The sequence below is a fragment of the Quercus suber genome, unplaced genomic scaffold (assembly GCF_002906115.3).
Source record: "Quercus suber isolate HL8 unplaced genomic scaffold, Cork oak 2.0 scaffold_532, whole genome shotgun sequence".
In the NCBI taxonomy this organism is placed as follows: Eukaryota; Viridiplantae; Streptophyta; class Magnoliopsida; order Fagales; family Fagaceae; genus Quercus; species Quercus suber.
Genome location: NW_027069980.1, coordinates 86,172 through 106,472, shown reverse-complemented (window position 1 = coordinate 106,472; position 20,301 = coordinate 86,172).

Below are 20,301 nucleotides of genomic sequence, written 5' to 3'. Positions count from 1 at the left end.
ATTTTCGTCCCTAAACTATCACAAAAGTTCGTTTTTCGTCCCTAAACTTTTAAAAGTTCTATTTTCGTCCTTAAACTTTTCCAAACGTATTGATTTTCGTCCCTCCCACGTCAGTACTCTGTCAAGCCACGTCAGCACTCCGTCAGAACTTTTGAAAATTTAGGGACGAAAATAGAACTTTTGAAAGTTTAAGGACGAAAAACGAACTTTTGTGATAGTTTAGGGACGAAAATAGAACTTTTGAAAGTTTAGGGACGAAAAACGAACTTTTGTGATAGTTTAGGGATGAAAATGATATTTTACCCTTTGAACTTTGAAGCATCACGACTCACGCTCGTGTGATGTCAAATGGAATCGATATTAAATGGAGTGAATAGAATAAGAAATAGTCTTTAATACTATATTCACGAGGACTATTAAAAAGGGAAAATTATTGTGTACTCCTAGAGTACCATAAATACGTACTCCTCCCTCTCACAATAATGGTGGGTCCCACTAATTAAATTCATGGTGGGACCCACCATTTATGTGAGCGGGAGGAGTACGCATTTATGATATTTCGAGAGTACACAATAATTTTCCATTAAAAAGTAGGTGAAAACACCATTTTGGTCCCTACATTTTATAGTTACAGTCAATTCAGTCCCTATATTTTGGTAGTAGTCAATTTGGTCCCTATTATTTTTAACTTGCAATCAATTTGGTCCTTACCGTTAAATCACTAACGGAAAATATCTACGTGGCAAACAGTTTGCATTGTTGGCATGTCTAATATTTAAATATCAAATAAAATGTTGACATGGCAGAATTTTAGTGGCTACATTAGTGCTTAAATGGCAAGAAAAATCCACATTAGCTTTTTTTTTTTTTTTTTTTTTTTTAAATTCTTTTCTTTACCAATTTTGTTCCTATCTTTATTTTTTCTTTTAATTTATTACAATTTCTTTAACCGTTCATCGTTTAGAAACTGTTCATTCATTGTTTTGGAAACGGGTCACCATGAGAGGCTATGTCCAATTGCAAGGGTAAAATCTTTTTCTTCTGGAAATGAATTATAAAAGAACATTTCCTTCAATGACAATATGACACACCTCTTACCAGTTCTAAACAGGAATGGGAGGATGCCTCCATATACCATTTTGATTACTACACTAGAATTGAACCACCTTTCCCAAAGTTGAAGCAACATTTTGAAACCCAATCTTCACTTCCTAGTAATCCCAATAATTAAAATATGCTTACAGATCAAGAAGATGGTCGGATGATCCATGTACCCCAAAATCACTGCATCTAAAAAAAGAATACACAACAAGAGAACCCAAAATTGAAACACATTTCAATCAAATCCATTATCCTTGTACCCATTTTGCAGATCACGCGGTGACAGCAATAGAGAATATGAGAGAGAGAAGCATCGGCCTCCCAACAATGCTCATTGCCGCCACTACCGCCACTACCGCCACCACCACGGCACAAGCATCCGCCTCTCTTTATCTGCTAATCTACATGGATCTCACCACCACCGAAACTCCTTTTCATTTTTTAATCTCTCTCTCTCTCAGCCCTCTTTGTCTCTCTTGACTAGCCACCATGGCTAGATCTGCACTACCACCACCGCTAACGTCAGTGGCTTCTATCTCTTCCCCTTTCCTCAAATAAACCCTCAATTCTCACAATCAAACCTAAATCTAACCCTTTATCACTTATTCTGATTCTCTCCAAACACAAGGCTCCTGCTCTCTGTCCCTCACATGGGTTTCCTAGATTTGTGATGGAGGAGATTTTTAGGTGCTATGGAGGACTTGGTTGTCAAAGATTGGTAGTACGACCAAAATTGGAATTTAACCAAGATTTCCCAACTATCTAGTTAGTAGGCCTGGTTCTCAAAATATATTATTTACTAAAATCTTAAGTCTCAAAGACTCGATTTTGGGCCTATAAATCAAGTCTTTGAGGCTCGATTTTCATGTTTTCATCAAATCTGACCTGGCCTGAGGTCTACCTGGAAATCGAGTCTTAGAGACTCGATTTCCCACGTGGCGATCTGGCTGTGACGTGGTTGAACCACGTGGAAGATTGGGAAACCGAGTCTCTAAGACTCGCTTTCAAATAGGGGTTTTTTTAAAAATTAACGCCTCTCACTCTTAACTCTCCACTCTCACTCACCCTCTCCACTCTCACTCACCCTTTTCTCTCACTCAGTCTATTTCACATTCATCACCTTTGCTGAACGAAAGATTTGATAAAGCCACAGCGAGGTATACAAAGCTTTGATAAAGTCTCTACTCTCAATCTCCACTCTCAGTCTCCACTCTCCCTCATAGAGCTTTGAGTTCCTTCAGTCTACGCGGTCTCTCAAAACTATAAAAAAAAAAAAAAAGAAAAAAGGTGAGTCGCTTCAAAGTGTGTTTCACCGTTTGGTTGCCAAGAAACAGTGGGAAAAATCAAAGAAACTTGGGTTTCAATTCGTTTTTTTCGATTTTGGTTTCTGTTTTGAATTTCTAATAGAACTATTAAAAAGATTGAAGCTTTATTGTTTTTTGAGATCGGATTATGTTTCTAGGTTTCTGGGTTTGTTTATATTTGCTGTGGAATCGGATTATGTTTCTGGGTTTGTTTATATTTGATGAGGTGCAAATGTTTATGCTGTTTCATAAAAAGCCTCTCTCTCTCTCTCCACTATGCTCAGATTTTTCTTATTGTGTGGAGAAACTCCCAGGACATTTCCCCTTGATCATAGCTTAGGCAGTACAGTAGTGGGGTGCTTGTAGGTTCAAAAGTTATTTAAAGAAATTCTCTGGAAGATTTAGCCTATTCTAGATTTTTTTATGAATTTTCAAGTTGTTTGAAAATTTTCGAACATTTTTAGAATGCCATGTTTTTTATGCCATGGACATGGATATTATGCAATATCTATTATAGAACTGATAATATGAACTATTAATTAAAAGGATTGAAATCATGATAACCAAGTTGTCTTTTGATGCAACAGAAGTGAAGGCAAAAGGGGGGAAGGGAGTTAAGAAACTTGGAATTCCTAGACAGGGCATGTTAAATTGTGAATCTTGAACATGTGGCACATGTCCAAAGGTATAGCTTTAGGACCTAGGTTTGCGTATATAGATATTGATTGAGGGAGGATTTCTCATTTCTGTTCATAACCCTTGTCCATCTGCACACAGGGTTATGAACGACAGACATTGAGTGGTGGAATTGAGGCATATGTACCATATGGATATCCTTTTGGTAATTATTTTAGATGGGTCTTTATTGTCACTCACATAGTTTGCCATGTGTATTAACATAGCATAAATAGTCATATTAGCCTGGTATAGGCCATAGTAGTTGTGCTGATTTTATGATGCTGTGATTGGATTGTGGCAAATGGTACTGATATGTAGGCTGTAATCTTGAGGCTTCTTTTAGGGTTATGGGACAATGATAGTCTTGCAGTTGTACTTATATAAAAAAAAAAGGGTCTTGCAGTTACATCAATGGGTTACTGGTAGGGTGTTGTTGTGGTTTGGTGGTTAAATTGTGGGGAGGAGACTTCTTCCCAGTGATTTGTGCTGGTGGTGGCATTGATTATTAAGATTAACTCAAGAAGTCCATTTTTTAATCAATTTTATAAAATTAATCCTTTCCTTTGATTTCTCTGATGTCTTGTAAATAGTAATTGTGTGGTGGCTGCCACCATTAGGTATTGATGGTAGTGGTGTTGGTTCTATATTAATGAAACTAGGGGGAAATTATAAATGGCTTTTTTTTTACAAAAACAAATATTTTTTTTGTTTTTTTATAAGTAAGTGCAATTCATTAAAGTAATAAAAAACGTATACAGGAAGTATACAGTGAGAAAAAGATAAGAAAAGTGAAAGCAAAGAACATAGAATGAAAGAGCAAGGCCATTATATCAACGGCAGGTGCTTAGAGAATCTAGGAACTCAATCAAAAAAAAAAAAAAAATTTAATATAAAATTGTTTATGTTGTTCTTAACAAAAACAATTTTAAACACTTAAATTTGGTTTTCTTAAACAACATGCACCTTTTAATTCTTAGGTATTGCTAGAATTTTCCCCCTCTTTTTTAGTAGCATGAACTTTCTATGGGCGGTCAAATTTATAATTCTATATATTGATCTCTGAGGAGCGATGAGCACACACTCACACATCCACCCAATTTTAAACACTTAAATTGGATTTTCTTAGGCAACTTTCACCTTTTTGATTCTTAGGTATTGCTAGAATTTTTCCCCTCTTTCTTGGTAGAATGAACTTTTTGTGGGCGGTCAAATCTATAATTCTATATTTTGATCAATGATGAGCGCGCACACACATCCACCCAAGCCCACATCTCTAGTCTTTCTTTAAACTTCTCAGATATATACCAAATTGTTATAAGAACATTCCTTCATAAAGGACCATGTGCCACACCAAAATTTAAATCCTTGTAAGGAATACTGGTTGAAACTATATCTTCGCATTGCTTGATCTAGTTGATTTGGACTCTATTAAGTTGCTCAGAATTGGTTGTACATCAAAGACCAAATGAAAACACTTCTTGGTTAGATTTCCTACTTTCGAATTATTAATGTTGTTTTTCTAGCCAGTGACAAGTCAGCCATGAATGAATGATGTACACGTACTTCCTGCTGCAAAAAATGAAGTTAAAGAAAAAAGAAAAAAAGATAATGGCAAATGCATGGGAATTTATAGAGTCTGAATGTTGAAGCAATAGGAACTTAATGATGCAGCCAAAACAAGGCAGCTAGATTGATAGTTTTGTTATAAAACAGCAAATAAAGAGCCTTTTTGGCATTGTTGTAGGAAGTAGAGCTCTAACTGTAGCCCATGGTTTTAAGAACCAGGATGGATAGAGAACTGGAAAGGAGTACGGTTGCCAATTCTCTCATCTGACCAGGGTTGGACTGGTGGTCAAACTGATGATGTCATAAACAATTTTATTAATAAATTTATAACTATAAAAACTAAAAAAATTGTATGATAAGTTTATAATTAGGGGTCCGGTAATGGGTGTTCTTAGGGAATTTGTTAATGGATAATTTTAGGTAACTCTTGATAAAATTAATAATATTTACTAAAGAAAATCTAAATTTTTTAATAATCTTTAAGTTTCAAATGATGTTCACACTAAAAAAACATATTCTTTCTATTTAAATAAGTAATTTTCTTAAAGCAAAATATTAAAAAAATATCATTCATTCATGCTTCTTTGCATATTACTATTATAATAAAATTACAATGGAGGCTCACGTTAATGCCAACAATTGTGTGTTTCGTCCGTTGGAGACCCATTTTGTCTTGCCATAAGAAAAAAAAAAAAGAATTGACCATTCCCAAAACCAACTTTTCCTTAAAAAAAATGTAAAGAAAAGAAAAAACTTTGTTTGTTTCAAATCTAAATGATGTGGCTTTGCTTGCCTCAAGTTATGAAGAAATTGAGACTTGCACCCTTCATTGTCCTCAAAAGCAAAAATCCACCAGATCAGGCGTTCTCTCACTCAATCTCTCTCTACAAGTTTTGTTTTGGCAACGTGGATGTTGAGGCTTGCCCTCATTCATGGTCCTTAAAAAACCATTAGACTGATCAAAATTTCCCTCTTGATCCCTTTCTGCAATGTTTGGGTTGGCTAGGTGAGTCATCATGGACAGAGGTTTTGAGGTTGACTAGTTGAGCTTGAAGGAGGTGTAGATCTTGACTTCATGAGGTTGATTGAACCTATTTAATTGGCATGGTTCTTGGTTTTACCAACTGAATATCTGGTTACTAGTTTAATGGGGAATCTAGGTAACTAGGCATAAGAATCAAACTTTATAGTTAGTTGGCCTGGTTCGGAAAGAATATAACATAGTAGCATCTCGAGCCTAAAAGGGTCGATTTTGGGTTTAAAAATCGAGCCTTTGAGGCTCGGTTTTTATGTTTTGAGGCACCCTGACGTGGAAAGTTTCCCACGTGGAAATCGAGTCTTATAGACTCGGTTTTTATATCGATCCTCAGAAGCTCAATTTCGGTGCCTTAATATGCCACGTAGACGCCGCGTAGATCTCGAGCCTTAGAGATTCGGTTTGCTAAAAGCGAAACCGAGTATCAGAAACTCGATTTTCGAAGAGTGATCAAAATGTGACACGTGGTCTGGGTCCCTAAAGATTCTGCTTTGACTGATCTCAGGTCCTTCACGTGTTCAACAGTCTCTCAGGTCCTTTACATGTTCACTCCCTCTCTCTCATACATGTTCACTTTCACTTTCACTTTCACTGATACTTTCACTTTCACAACAGCTTGACTGAGTCTTCCCTCTCTCACTCTCCCTCTCACTCTCATACAATCCCAGCACATCCTCATGTTAGGTAAGGGTCTCACTCTCTAGTTAGTTGTTGGTTGTTTGTTGTTTGGTTTTGATATTTTGTCTTTAATTTTTTTTTTTTGCTTGATTATGAAATTATAATCATTGATTTGGTGATGTAATTGCTTCATTTTGGTTTTGACATCTACTAAAAATATCAAATGTTGCTCCAAAAAACTAAGAGCTGCCCCTTGCAAAAAAGTATTAAATAACTACTTAAACGTTGGGTTCTAAAAAATAATTGTTACAAATTTACACTCATCAATTATCATCTAGTAAGGGGGACAACTTTGGCAGTGAAACAAGAATGCAACACACATCTTATAGAGATTAGGGGCTTTATTGTGGAAATTTTGAACTATGTTAATATAATGAATGTACCTCAAAATTGCATAGGCAGATCATTACTCGGCCTTGTATTAGACTTTCTTTTTGAGAGAAAATGAAATTAATCTTTCTTTGGTATTAGAGGTAATGGATGGCTTCCTTTGTGAGTGATGAGAGAGGCTACTTTCTATTCGGAAGTGGGAACAAAACTAGAAATGCCTGTGGGATAGAGATAATTCTAGTGGTATTTATTTAATTATGGTTTCATTGATACGTTACATATGCATATAATATCTAAAAGATGAAATGTAATATTTATTATTGCTATACTTTTGTTAAGCTATATTAGTAATTATATCATTATTTTCTTTTCATCATTTTTAATAATATATAATTGTAACTTACCAATCATAATAGGATCATCACTTTTTATTACCAATTTAGTCCACTTTGGTCCTTTGAGTCCCTTGAAACCACTTCGGTTCAATTTTGTTCATTTTGTCCAATTAGATCCATTTCAATCCAATTTTGACCACTTTAGTCCATTTAGTCAATTTTGGTCCACATTGGTCCCTGCAGTTCACTTTGGTCATTCGCTCTTTTTTGTCCATTTCGGTCCACTTCGGTCTCTTAAGTCCACTTCAGTCCATTTGGTCCATTCAGTCCACTTTGGTCATTCACTCTTTTTGGTCCATTTCGGTCCCATAGGTACACTTTAGTCCATTCAGTCCAATTTAGTCCATTCGGTCCATTTTGGTCTATTAGGTCCACCTTGGTACATCCAGTCCACTTCGGTCCACTTCAGTCCATTCGGTCCATCTAGTCCAATTCGGTCCAAGTTAATATAAATCATAAGAAAACAAAATTAAAATAAAATAGTCATTTAACATAAACGTGTAATGTGATAAAACCACTGAAATCCCATCAATTAGAGTAAATATTATTCTCTAAACTCTGATTTCATTTTTTTGCTTGAGAATGAAAGAATGATTGATATATATTTAAGATGTATTCTTGGTATATTTGTATTGTTAGGTTTTTAATGATTGTATTGTTGTTTGGTTTGATTTTTTTATTTAAATTTTTGTTAGAGCTGATTTGAAATTTTGCAATGGGGTGACTTTTGTCTTTAGATTTTTTTTATGTCAGTATGAAATGATAATGATTGTGTGCGTGTATGTAATGTGGGGTGAGTATATGACTAGTAAAATATAGGACTACTAAAAGTCGTATATTTTATAAATATATATACATAAATATATAAACATATATATATATATATATATACATTTATTTATATTTATTTATATATATATATATATATGTTTATATATTTATATATGTATGTTTATATATATATATGTGTGTGTGTGTGTGTGTGTATGTTTATATAGATATATATATACCACTTTATATATATTTATATATACCACATTATATATATATATATATTTATTCATGATCCAGGAAGTCTTTTTGCTAGCTTTTAGTGAAGCTATCTGCTTCCTTTTCTCTATAATTTGGAGTAAATTTGAGTTTGTATATCACATTTGGTATATTTGACTGTATATTAATGCCTTGATTTTGGAATTAGATGATATGTCTAATTTTGATTGCTCATGATCATATTCACAGTAGTGTTTATTTTTTTATTTTTTGTCTGATGAACCCTGCTCTATGTTATTTCATTAATAGTAGTGTAATAGGGTATGCTATGAATTTTCTTGCACTAGAATGATGATGTTACATAATTGCACTCATTCATTTGCACATCCTCATGACTTTTGTTGTTATTTTTGTACTTTGAGTAGATAGAAAAAGTTTTGTAATTGATGTTAAATGAAAGAGATAAAAATATGTCACTAACATATTATACTTGACTCTCTAATAGGTTCACAATCTCTGAAGAATATTGAGTTAAATGTATATTTCGGTGGACCCCTTGACAATCTTGGAGGGATTGACGGATTCCCATTTAGAGGGGAGGGTATCGAATGCTACTACATGATGATACGTCGTAAGTTGAAGATGTTGAATGATTTGAAGAGGAAAATAATGGACGAATTGAATTTGAACCATGCTTGGTATGACATAAAGATTACTTATCGTTACCCACAAGAAGTCCTTCATGAACGGATAAATTACGGGTATATGGCAATCAAAGAAGACAAACATGTAAAGATGATCTTTAATAGGATCCAGAAAATGCCCCAAGTAAATGCTGCTGAGTTGTACGTAAGTTTGGAGGCGCTTGCAGAAGTTTATACTGAGACAGTGCAACAAACAACTACGTCTTTACAATTTACAGCCCTAGATGATGGATGCATTACAATGGGAGGGTATACAATGGGAGAGTATACAATGGGAGGTTATATGCTCCCAACTCAAGATCATGTTGCCAATACTGGTGAAACCCTCCATCCTTAAGAGACACATTTAAAGGAGGAAGACGAAGACAAAGATTATGCTACAAATGATAGTGAAAATGTTGATGATGTGGACGAGTATTAAGAGAGGATTGACCGAGGCAACTTTGACAACGATGTGGATGACCATGAAGTCGTTCCCATTTTTGAAGAGGAAAATACGGAGAACCATGATAAAGGTGATGCAGATGATGATATTGGCGTCCAGCATGACACAAATACGACCACTGCCTACGCACCTCCTAGCGAGTCCTTTTACGCAAATACTTGGGAAAATATGTTGATTCTTCAACTCTTCAGATACCATTTGTTTCTACTTGGGAAGATGGGATGCATTTTAGTAAAGGGTTGACTTTTGCAAATAAAGAGGCGGTGAAGCGTGCATTGATAATATACGCAGCAAGTGATAATAGAAATTTTATTATCCGGAGGTCGACCACAACTAAATTGTGCGCCGCATGCATTGACACCAACTGTAAATGGTACGTTGGGGCATTCAAGAAGGATAAACTTAATGGTCTATGGATGATCACGTCTTATGTGGGTCCATATACTTGTATACCCTTTGGCCGACGAAGAGACAGTAAAATGATGGATTCTAATTTTGTTGCATCAGAAATTGTGGGAAAATTGCGACAAAAGCACACCGCTCCTATTGATGAGCTCTAGGAGATCATACATACTAAGTATAAGCATGAACTTTCTTACTATAAGGTATGGGATGCAAAACAAAAGGCAATTGCTAAGATGTATAGGGATTGGGAGGAGTCTTACCAAAGGTTGTGAAAGTTGTTGTTGGCATACTTGGATCAGGATTCGGGTACCCAGTACAACTATTACACCATACCTAAGGGCATAGATGATACTACGTTACTGCGCTATGTATTTTGGGCATTCGTTCCATGCATTGCTGCATTCAGATATTGCAGGCTGGTGATCAGTATTGATGGCACTCATTTGTATGGTAAATATCGAGGGGTGTTGATGATTGCAATGGCAACCGATGCTAACCAAAAGGTTTTGCCTCTCGCCTTTGTTGTTGTGGACAAAGAGTCAGGGGCTAGTTAGGGATGGTTTTTAGAGTGTCTCAGGACTTCGATAGAGCATGTCATACCTGCCGAGGGCATTTGCATTATTTCTAACCGACATAAAGGTATCAAATGCGCCATTCGAGAGCGGCCTAGAGATCAAGACGAAAGAGAATGGGCATTTCACCGATATTGCCTTCGACATATTGCTAGCAACTTCAACACACACTTTGATGACCCGACTCTAAAGGCATTGGCCTTGAAAGCTGGATATGCGACTAATGAAGCTAAATTTGAGTCCATAATGCAAACCATTAAGGATGTTGAGATTAATATGTTGAGGGGTGTAAGACCTAATGATCCTAATATTACACGCTATATGCCATATACATATCTAGTGAGTTTGGATTTGGACAAATGGACCCACTCACATGATGGTGGAAGACGTTACGGGGCAATGACAACCAATATCTCTGAGTGCTTTAATGGGGTACTTAAAGGTGCCCGCGGTTTGCCCATTGCTGCAATGGTTGAGTTCATTTGGTGCAAACTTGTTGCATATTTCCATGATCAAAATAAACTAATTACTTCTGATCTCTCTTAAGGTAAGGTGTGGAGTGATTATGCAATGGGGATCTATACCAAAAATGAGCAGAAAATTTTAGGACACACTTTGAGGAATTTTAATCATGAACTTGGTATATATCAAGTGGTTATCCCGTATAACGACCATAGAGGTGGAGGGGGAAACCACAGTCATGAGGTGCACATATTTGCTAGAACATGTGGTTATGGAAAGTGGCAAAACATTAAGATCCCTTGTTCACATGCAATTAAAGTTCTTCAAAGTCTACACCTCAATGCCACAAGCTATATTGACCCATGTTACAGTTTGAAGACCGCCATTGACACATATGCACATCAATTTGTGGTGCCACTGTCAGAGTCATTGTGGAGAGACGTTTGCCTGACCCACAGCTGTTGCGAGCCAAAGGTCATCCTGTGAAGTCAAGATTAAGGAATGAAATGGATGGGGTACGGCGAGAACGAGGAAGCCAGAGGGAAGATCCAGACTTGAGGGAGATTCAACCAAGGCAGCGATGCGGAGTGTGTCATGAAGAGGGGCATAACCGCAGAAGACGTCCCAATTCACGTGGGGCTTTAACAAGCGGTTCCCATGGGGCTTCGACAAGTGGTAGTGCTACAAACTAGGTAAGTGTTGTCACTGTTTTTATATAGTATGCTTAGAATTTCATTTGGTTTTTGCTCTTCACATTTGGGAACTAGTGACCGTACAACAATGTTTGTCAGGCGACCGGAGACTCGATTTTGGAATGGCATTGTACGTGGGACTTCTGGTTAACTTCGGTATGGACAAGTGCTAGGCGACTATGTACACTATGTTGTATCGACTCAGTTGTTATTTTGTTCATGGTTGAATGTTGTCGTAATTGAACTATTTGTTATCCATTGTACTCGTTACATTAGTTGTGTTGTGCAACGTTTGCCTATAATGTCGACAATGATAGTACAACATGTCCAATGATAGCTAGTAATGGCGTTTTTGTGTGTGTTCCTCATGTAGTGGTTAAATCTGTTTGGTCTGTAGGTCATAGGGCAACTGTAATGCCCATGAACAGTAACTTGCTTAATCCAGTTATTTTTTTATATCTCATGTACTCTCCCTTTGACTGGTGGTAGCAAAAACATATAGATATAGATATATATATATATATATATATTATGCTTGTGGGGTAAGGAAAAAGAAGTTCCTAGTTTGTGGATCTGGGTTTAATGCAGGTGGGGGAAGGAAAAAATAGTGGGGAGAAAAAAAAATTTTCCACTGAAAATCAAGCCTCTTAAACTCGATTTTCATTTGGGTGGCACAATGGTAAATAACAGCCAGTATAAATCATGTTTCAAAGGGTCGATTTCCGAAAAATTATTTACCATTGTGCCACTCAACTGGAAATCGAGTTTAAGAGACTCGAAATCGAGTTTAAGAGACTCAATTTCCACTAGGCATAATGCCAGTGGCATTTTGCCGTAAATATTGCAGAACTTTTGGCTTGGCCTACTCGCCGATAGTGAAGTCGAGTACTGACTTGAAATCGAGTGTATAATACTTGAGTTCCATTGATTTTTTTTTTTTTTTTTTTTTTTCACACCATTTGCAGAACTCAGTTTGAAACTGAACTAGCTTCCTAATATTTCTCACTAATATCTATTGCGGATTGCCATAATCTCCTCAATTCTTGCCAATTTCCACATCTTTAGGATTACTGTCTTAGAACTTGACCTTATGACCACCGAAGGAGGAGCATGACAAGACGAAGAGACTGAATTTTATAAGGTAAAGTCTTATTTTTTTTTTAGGTAAAGTAATTGTTAAAATAGTCACAAATAAAAATAACATCATGTCACTATTTTGTAAGCAGTTTAATATCAAGCGATGAGAAAGTACAACCAAATAAACAAACTATACTTTTTCATAGTCTCAAAATTGACAGGTTAATGTTTTTACATTTATCAATTTAATGTACAATCAATGCTAGAATTCAATAAAACAATTCGACAATATTAAAGGAACATTCAAAGACTTGCAAACATTGTTTTGGAACTTTTTTTTTAATAAAAAATTGAATGCAACAGAATATGTAAAAAAAGTGTTTTGTAATGGTAAACAGTTGCATTAATCTAAAACGAATAAAACATTATTAAAATCCTATATATCATAATTTTTATTGAAGCTATAATGTCGTCTTATATGTTAAAAAAACAACAACAACAACGTGAGAGGGGGAGGGAGAGGACAATATTTGTATTTCTTTAAATGGGGTGGGGGGAAAAAAACACAACATGAGAGAGTGGGGGAAAAGAAAAAGTTGTAGCTAAAATTTTACAGTTTTTTATTTGGATGATAACTTTGTCTAAATTATTATTGTGAAAAAAGTTGTGAAATATTTTGTGTATATAGCATTATTCCTGTGACAAGGTTACATGGTAACAATATATTGTCCTTAAAGTTGTAAATTGTCAAATTGTTTTGTTCTCTTTATTATCTTTACATTAATTCAGGAGAATTCAAGCCTAAAGAATATGACAAAATTTCAGGTAATGAATGTTTACATTTACTATTTTGTACAAATATTCACAATTAATGCAAAAAATCTCTACATTTAAAAAATAAAAATGAATATAAAAGTTATAAGATGTAAAAAAGTAGACGTGAACGTATTATTGTCCAACAAATGCTTTTTAGCTGAAACTAAGAGTTCTACCCCTTTTTTTTATTATTACCTTTCTCTTAAACCCGGCAATATTTCTATTTCATGTGGAGAAGTTTCTTAATTCTTACACCAACCTAAAATACATGGGACATATTGTATAGCCCAATTTAAGCCTTTGGTTGGGCCACTCCAACTATAGTCCAATTTAGTTTTCTGTGGGCGTAGATGTCGGCTGGCAGAGTGTGTACTTCGGTATGTGTTTATATACTATTGAAGGTGGGTTTAAATTACTGAAATTAGTAAAAAAATTTATTGTTGAATAACTGGTGTCTTAATCAAAAGAGACTAATTGGTGTCTTAATTATGGGAAAAAATTTTGTAGCCTATACCCAAGGCCAAGCCTATACATCTATGAAAAATAAATAATAAACAATGTAAATTTCAAATACATAAGAAACTTTGATATAGAACAGACAGCACATGACTTCCTGGAGCAGCAGGGGCGCAGGAAGTCACAACGCAAGATCAAAGGGGGGTGCCAGTAGGGGCATCAGGGGTAACAGTGTCGAAATTGCATGAAATTTGGTAGGTTGAAGGGAAACAACATTCTGATCGAGATCATATACCATGAATGTCGCCAAAAATTAGGCAAATTCCTTAATTAAGGCCCCGAAAACAATGTTTTTGCTATTTATAGTAATATTTGTTTTCCTTAATAACTTTTAGTTTAAAAGTCAGAATAAGGTCCCGTCTATTTTGGGACGACCCTTAAGGTCAATAGTTTATGATTCTGCATTTAACTCAATTTTGCCATTTTTGGTAAAATTGAGTAATTTTGTCACATAATCGCTTAATTAGTGCGAATTAGGGTTTTAAACATTTTTGCTCAGTATTTATATGTTTTGTAGCCATCAGAGGCAAAACAGATTATTATCAATAAACACAAACTTTTGTCAAATTTTCTTCTGGTGGATTCCAGTTTTATCTCCTTGTGGATTCAGGGAGACCCCCTCGTGGATTCGAGGTTTACTACCAGAAACTAACAGTTTAGTCTCTGTTCCATCAAGAGAGCATCATGTGTGCTTTTCTTCAGGCTTCCGCAACATCAGTTGGTATCAGAGCCTTGATTTACCCTGGTCTGATGGCTAACTGGCGAGACAGTGACCACCATAACAATGACGACGGTGACGACGTCAATAACCCAGTCCTCACTAGGGCTGAGTTCCTTGATTTTCGTGATGAAAATCAACAATTTCGTGATTCAACCCAGTAGACTCTGAACCAGATTCAAGCAGCACTTGCCACCTTGCTTAATCGAAACCCTAATCGCGATGATGAAGAGCGACGTGATAACCGAGTGCGTGGCCCTCCCCATTGTGGTCCAAACCGGAACAGGCAACAAGACTACAACGAAGAAGACAGTGAAGATGAGGAGTATGCAGAGAGAGTCCTTGGAAATCATCGTGATCCCGCGAGGGATAATGGTCGAGATTATTAGGAGCAAAGGGACTATCGGATGAAAATAGAGTTACCATCCTTTAATGGTAATGTCTCCATTGAAGAGTATCTGGATTGGGTCAGTGAGGTAGAAAAGTTATTCGACTATATGGGTACGGCAGGTGACAAACAGGTGTGTTTGGTGGCCTACAAATTGAAGGGAGGAGCATCTGCCTGGTGGGATCGTGTTCAATTAAACCGTACCCGTGAACGAAAGCTTCCAATACGATCATGGAGGAGGATGAAAAGATTAATGGCAGATCGGTTCTTACCACTCGATTACCAGCAAGAGTTGTTCAGACAGTACCAGGATTGCAGGCAGGGTACTCGAACAATTAATGAGTACATGGAGGAGTTTGACAGGTTGGCGAATCGCAATGATTTAGAGGAAACTGAAGATCAACAGATATCCAGATTTGTACACGGGTTACGAGTTTCCATCCGAGATCAGGTATCCTTACAAACCCTATATACTTTGAATGAGGCTGTAACCTTATCCAAAAAAATAGAATTTCAGCATCTCAGGACAGGTTCGAAGTTTTCCAACCACAGTTCGGAGTCCTCTAGTTCCATTGCCAACAAAGGTAAACAACCCATGTTTACACCACGGTCATAACCCGTGGTTAGGGAGAATAGTGGTGTCAACCAATCCACAGTGGCAATAGCAGGTTCCGCAGCCCAGCCAATAGCGAATGCCAACCCCTATGCTAGGCCAACTGGGAATAAGTGCTACAGGTGCGGAGAACCAGGACATCGATCTAGTACATGCCCTAAGTGAGCTGCAGTGAATCTGGTAATGGCAGAAGAGGGTGAGGTAGAAGGTGAACAGGAGGGTGAAGAGGTGTATAATGATGCGGATCCGTATGTCTATGATCCCAATGAGGTCCAAGAGGATGAGGAAGGCGTGCCATTAGGGCAGTCTTTGGTGATTCAGCGGTTGTTACTCACACCAAGGGTGGAACACAGTGATCAGTGGAATGAGATCTTTCGAGCACGGTGCACCATCAATAAAAGGGTCTGTGATTTGATCATAGACAGTGGCAGTGTAGAGAACATTACGTCGAAGAGTTTGGTTACCAAGCTGGGACTGAAAACAGAAAAGCATCCCTCTCCGTACAAGATGGGTTGGATCAAGAGAGGTACGAAAACTCTTGTTACTCAACAATGTCGTGTTACTTTTTCTATGGGTAAATATTATGTAGATGAAGTAGTTTGTGATGTTGTTGAAATGGATGCACGTCATTTAATACTGGGTAGACCTTGGCAGTATGATATAGATGCTACTCATAAGTGTAAGGATAATGTGTATGTGTTTTTTAAGAATGGAAGAAAAATTGTCCTTGGTCCTATTAAGGAAGGCAATAGACCCAAAGCTTCTAAAGTGGAGGGGAAGCCAGCACTCCTCATAGTGAACAATGAAGATGAGTTTGACAGGGATTGTAAGGAGTTGAAATAGGTATATGCTGTAGTAGTGACAAATGGTGAGCCAAAGAAGGTTGTTGAGATACCTGAGGCGATTCAGCCATTGATCAAGGAGTTTGAAGAGCTTTTTCCAGAAGAGCTGCCTGCAGGTTTACCACCAATGCGTGACATCTAGCATTGCATTGATTTAGCTCCTGGAGCTAGTCTACCAAATCTGCCATATTACAGGATAAATCTTCAAGAGGGTCAAATTCTACAGGGGCAGGTGGATGAGCTTTTGAGCAAGGGGCAGATCAGGGAGAATATGAGTCCATGTGCAGTACCGGCATTGTTAACACCAAAGAAGGATGGGAGTCGGCATATGTGTGTGGATAGTCGAGCCATCAACAAGATCACAGTCAGGTATCGATTTCCTATTCCTCGACTAGATGACATGTTTGAGCTGAGTGGGTCCAAGTGTTACACCAAGCTGGATCTCAAGAGTGGGTATCACCAGATTCGGATATGACCTGGAGATAAGTGGAAGACAGCTTTTAAGACAAAGGAGAGGTTGTATGAGTGGATGGTAATGCCTTTCGGATTGTCCAATGCTCCCAGCACTTTCATGAGACTTATGAATCAGGTATTGAAACCATTTATTGGAAAGTTTGTGGTAGTTTATTTTGATGATATCCTAATTTACAGTAAGACAGAAGCAGCCCACTATAATCATGTGCGAGAAGTATTAACGGTGTTGCAGGCCAATAAGTTGTATATCAACTTGAAGAAGTGCAGTTTCTTGACTGATAAGTTACTGTTCTTAGGGTATGTGGTCAGTGCGGATGGGATTCATGTTGATGAGGATAAGGTCCGTGCAATCAGAGAATGGCCAACCCCAAAGACAGTGAGTGATGTGCGAAGCTTCCATGGGCTAGCAACCTTTTATCGGCAGTTCATTCGAGATTTCAGTAGCATAGTAGCCCCTATCACGGAGTGTCTGAAGAAAAGGAAGATCTCATGGGGAAAAGAGGTAGAACAAAGCTTTGCCTTGATCAAGGAAAAGTTGAGCACAGCCTCGGTTTTGGCATTACCCAACTTCGATAAGGTGTTTCAAGTGGAGTGTGATGCATCTGTGGTCGGGATAGGCACTGTTCTTTCACAAGACAACAGACCAGTAGCATTCTTCAGTGAGAAAGTTTGTGAAGCTCGAAGTAAATGGTCAGCCTATGAACTGGAGTTCTTTGCTGTAGTACGGACTCTTTAGCATTGGGAGCACTACCTAATTTAGAGGGAGTTTGTATTATACACGGATCATCAGGCATTAAAGCACATCAACAGTCAAGTTAGCATTAACAGGATGCATGCTCAGTGGGTAGCTTATATACAGCGCTTTCATTTCACTCTGAAGCACAAGTCTGGTGTCACCAATAAGGTGGCTGATGCACTCAGCAGGCGAGCATTGTTGTTGACCACCCCACATACTGAAGTTGTAGGGTTTGATTGCCACAAAGAGCTGTACGAGAATGACGAGGATTTTGGTGATATTTGGGGTAAGTGTCAACAAACTCATACTGCTATCAATAGTATGTACATCCAGGATGGTTTCCTTTTTTTGGGTAACCAATTATGCATCCCTAAAAATTCATTGAGGGAACAGATTATTAGGGACCTGCATGGTGGAGGTTTGGGTGGACATATGGGTAGAGATAAGACTATAGCACTGGTGGAAGAGATGTATTATTGGCCACAACTCAAGAGGGATGTTGGCAATCATGTGAGGAAGTGTCCAATCTGCCAAACTGCTAAGGGACAATCTCAAAATACTGGTTTATATATGCCTTCGCCAGTCCCACAAGCACCATGGGAAGCTCTATCTATGGACTTTATACTGGGTCTTCCTCAAACCCAGCGAGGTATAGATTCTGTTTTTGTTGTGGTTGACAGGTACTCCAAGATGTCCCATTTCATAGCATGTAAGAAGACTTCAAATGCTACTCGAGTGGCCAATCTGTTCTTTAAAGAAGTTATGCGTTTACATGGAGTGCCAAAGTCCATCACCTCTGACCGGGATACCAAGTTCATTAGTCACTTCGGCGAACTTTGTGGAAGCATTTTGACACTTCCTTGAATTACAGCAGCACTAGTCATCCACAGACTGATGGCCAAACAGAAGTGGTTAATCGTACTTTGGAGAATCTGATTCGGTGTATTTCAGGTGAAAAGCCCAAGCAGTGGGATCTTGCATTGTCCCAAGCAGAGTTTGCGTACAATAGCTCAGTCAATAGAAGCACTGGTAAGTCTCCATTTGCCATCGTCTACTGCGTGCCCCCAAAACACACTTTGGACTTAGTACCTTTACCTGAGCTTCCAGGAGTGAGTCAAGCAGCAGAGAATATGGTTGACCGTATTCAGGCCATGCAAGAGGAGGTGAGGCAGAAACTGGAAGCTACAAATGCTAAGTACAAGGATGCTGCTGATAAGAAGAGGCGTGAGAAGATCTTCAATGTTGGGGATTTAGTGCTGGTCTATCTTAGGAAGGAGAGATTTCCTATTGGCACCTACAACAAATTGAAGAACAAGAAGTATGGGCCATTTCAGATTACTAAGAAGATCAACAACAATGCTTATGTGGTTTCTCTTCCTCCAGACATGAGCATTTCTTCTACCTTCAATGTTGCTAACTTGTATGATTATCATCCTCCTGATGAACCAGATAGTGGGAACTCGGGGTCGAGTTCTTTTCAAGTAGGGGGGACTGATGTAGAACAGACAGCACATGCCTTCCTGGAGCAGCAGGGGCGTAGGAAGTCACAACACAAGATCAAAGAGGAGTGCTAGTAGGGGCATCAGGGGTAACAGTGTCGGAATTGCATGAAATTTGGCAGGTTGAAGGGAAACGGCATTCTGATCCAGATTCATATACCATGAATGTCGCCAGAAATTAGGTAAATTCCTTCATTAAGGCCCCGAAAACAATGTTTTTTCTATTTATAGTAATATTTGTTTTTCCTTAATAACTTTTAGTTTAAAAGTCAGAATAAGGTCTCGTCTGTTTTGGGACGACCCTTAAGGCCAGTAGTTTATGATTCTGCGTTTAACTCAATTTTTCTATTTTTGGTAAAATTCGGTAATTTTGTCACCTAATCGCTTAATTAGTGCGAATTAGGGTTTTAAACGTTTTTGTTCAGTATTTATATGTTTTGTAGCCGTCAGAGGCAAAACAGAATATTATCAATAAACACAGACTTTTGTCAAATTTTCTTCTGGTGGATTCTAGTTTTATCTTCTTATGGATTCAGGGAGACCCCCTCGTAGATTCGAGATTTACTATCAGAAACTAACAGTTTAGTTTCTGTTCTATCAAGACAGCATCGTGTGTGCTTTTCTTCAGGCTTCCGCAGCATCAAACTTTCACGTGAACTGAGAGATAAGAAAAAAGGTTAGAAAATGTGAAATTGTATAGGTGTTTCGGCAGAGTTTGCAGGGGCTGGGGGGGGGGGGGGGAAAAAAAGCTAACTTATGAAAGCTTTTTTTTCTAATATATCTTGGCAACATTCCCTTGCCAAACTAAGACGCATTTGTTAAGAGGTTTATCATCACTTTCATCTTCATTTGCCACCCCATTAAAAGTTGAAGAAACCTAAGACTGAAGTGGTTCATATTTGCCACACAAAGTGGCTCTGTGATGCATCATCTTGTGAGGGGTCATTGAAGCCAACCTGAGTAAATAGGCCTTGCGATCCACTTTGGTGTGGTGTCCTGAAACAGCAGAAATCAAAGTATAAGTTCAAAAAAGAAAAGGAAATAATGATAAAAGAAAGCATAAACATATTCAGAGTGGTAATGAGCTCAAACCTAGTAACTAAATCACATTTCATAATTGCCTAATTGCTAACTAGATAACTATTACAAGTGAAATTTTTTTTTAAAGGTTACATATGCACACATGAATATAAACAGTGGGAATGTGTGAAAGGTTCAACCAAGTTTTGCAAAAGAAAAGAACAATTTTAAATGAAGAAAAGAG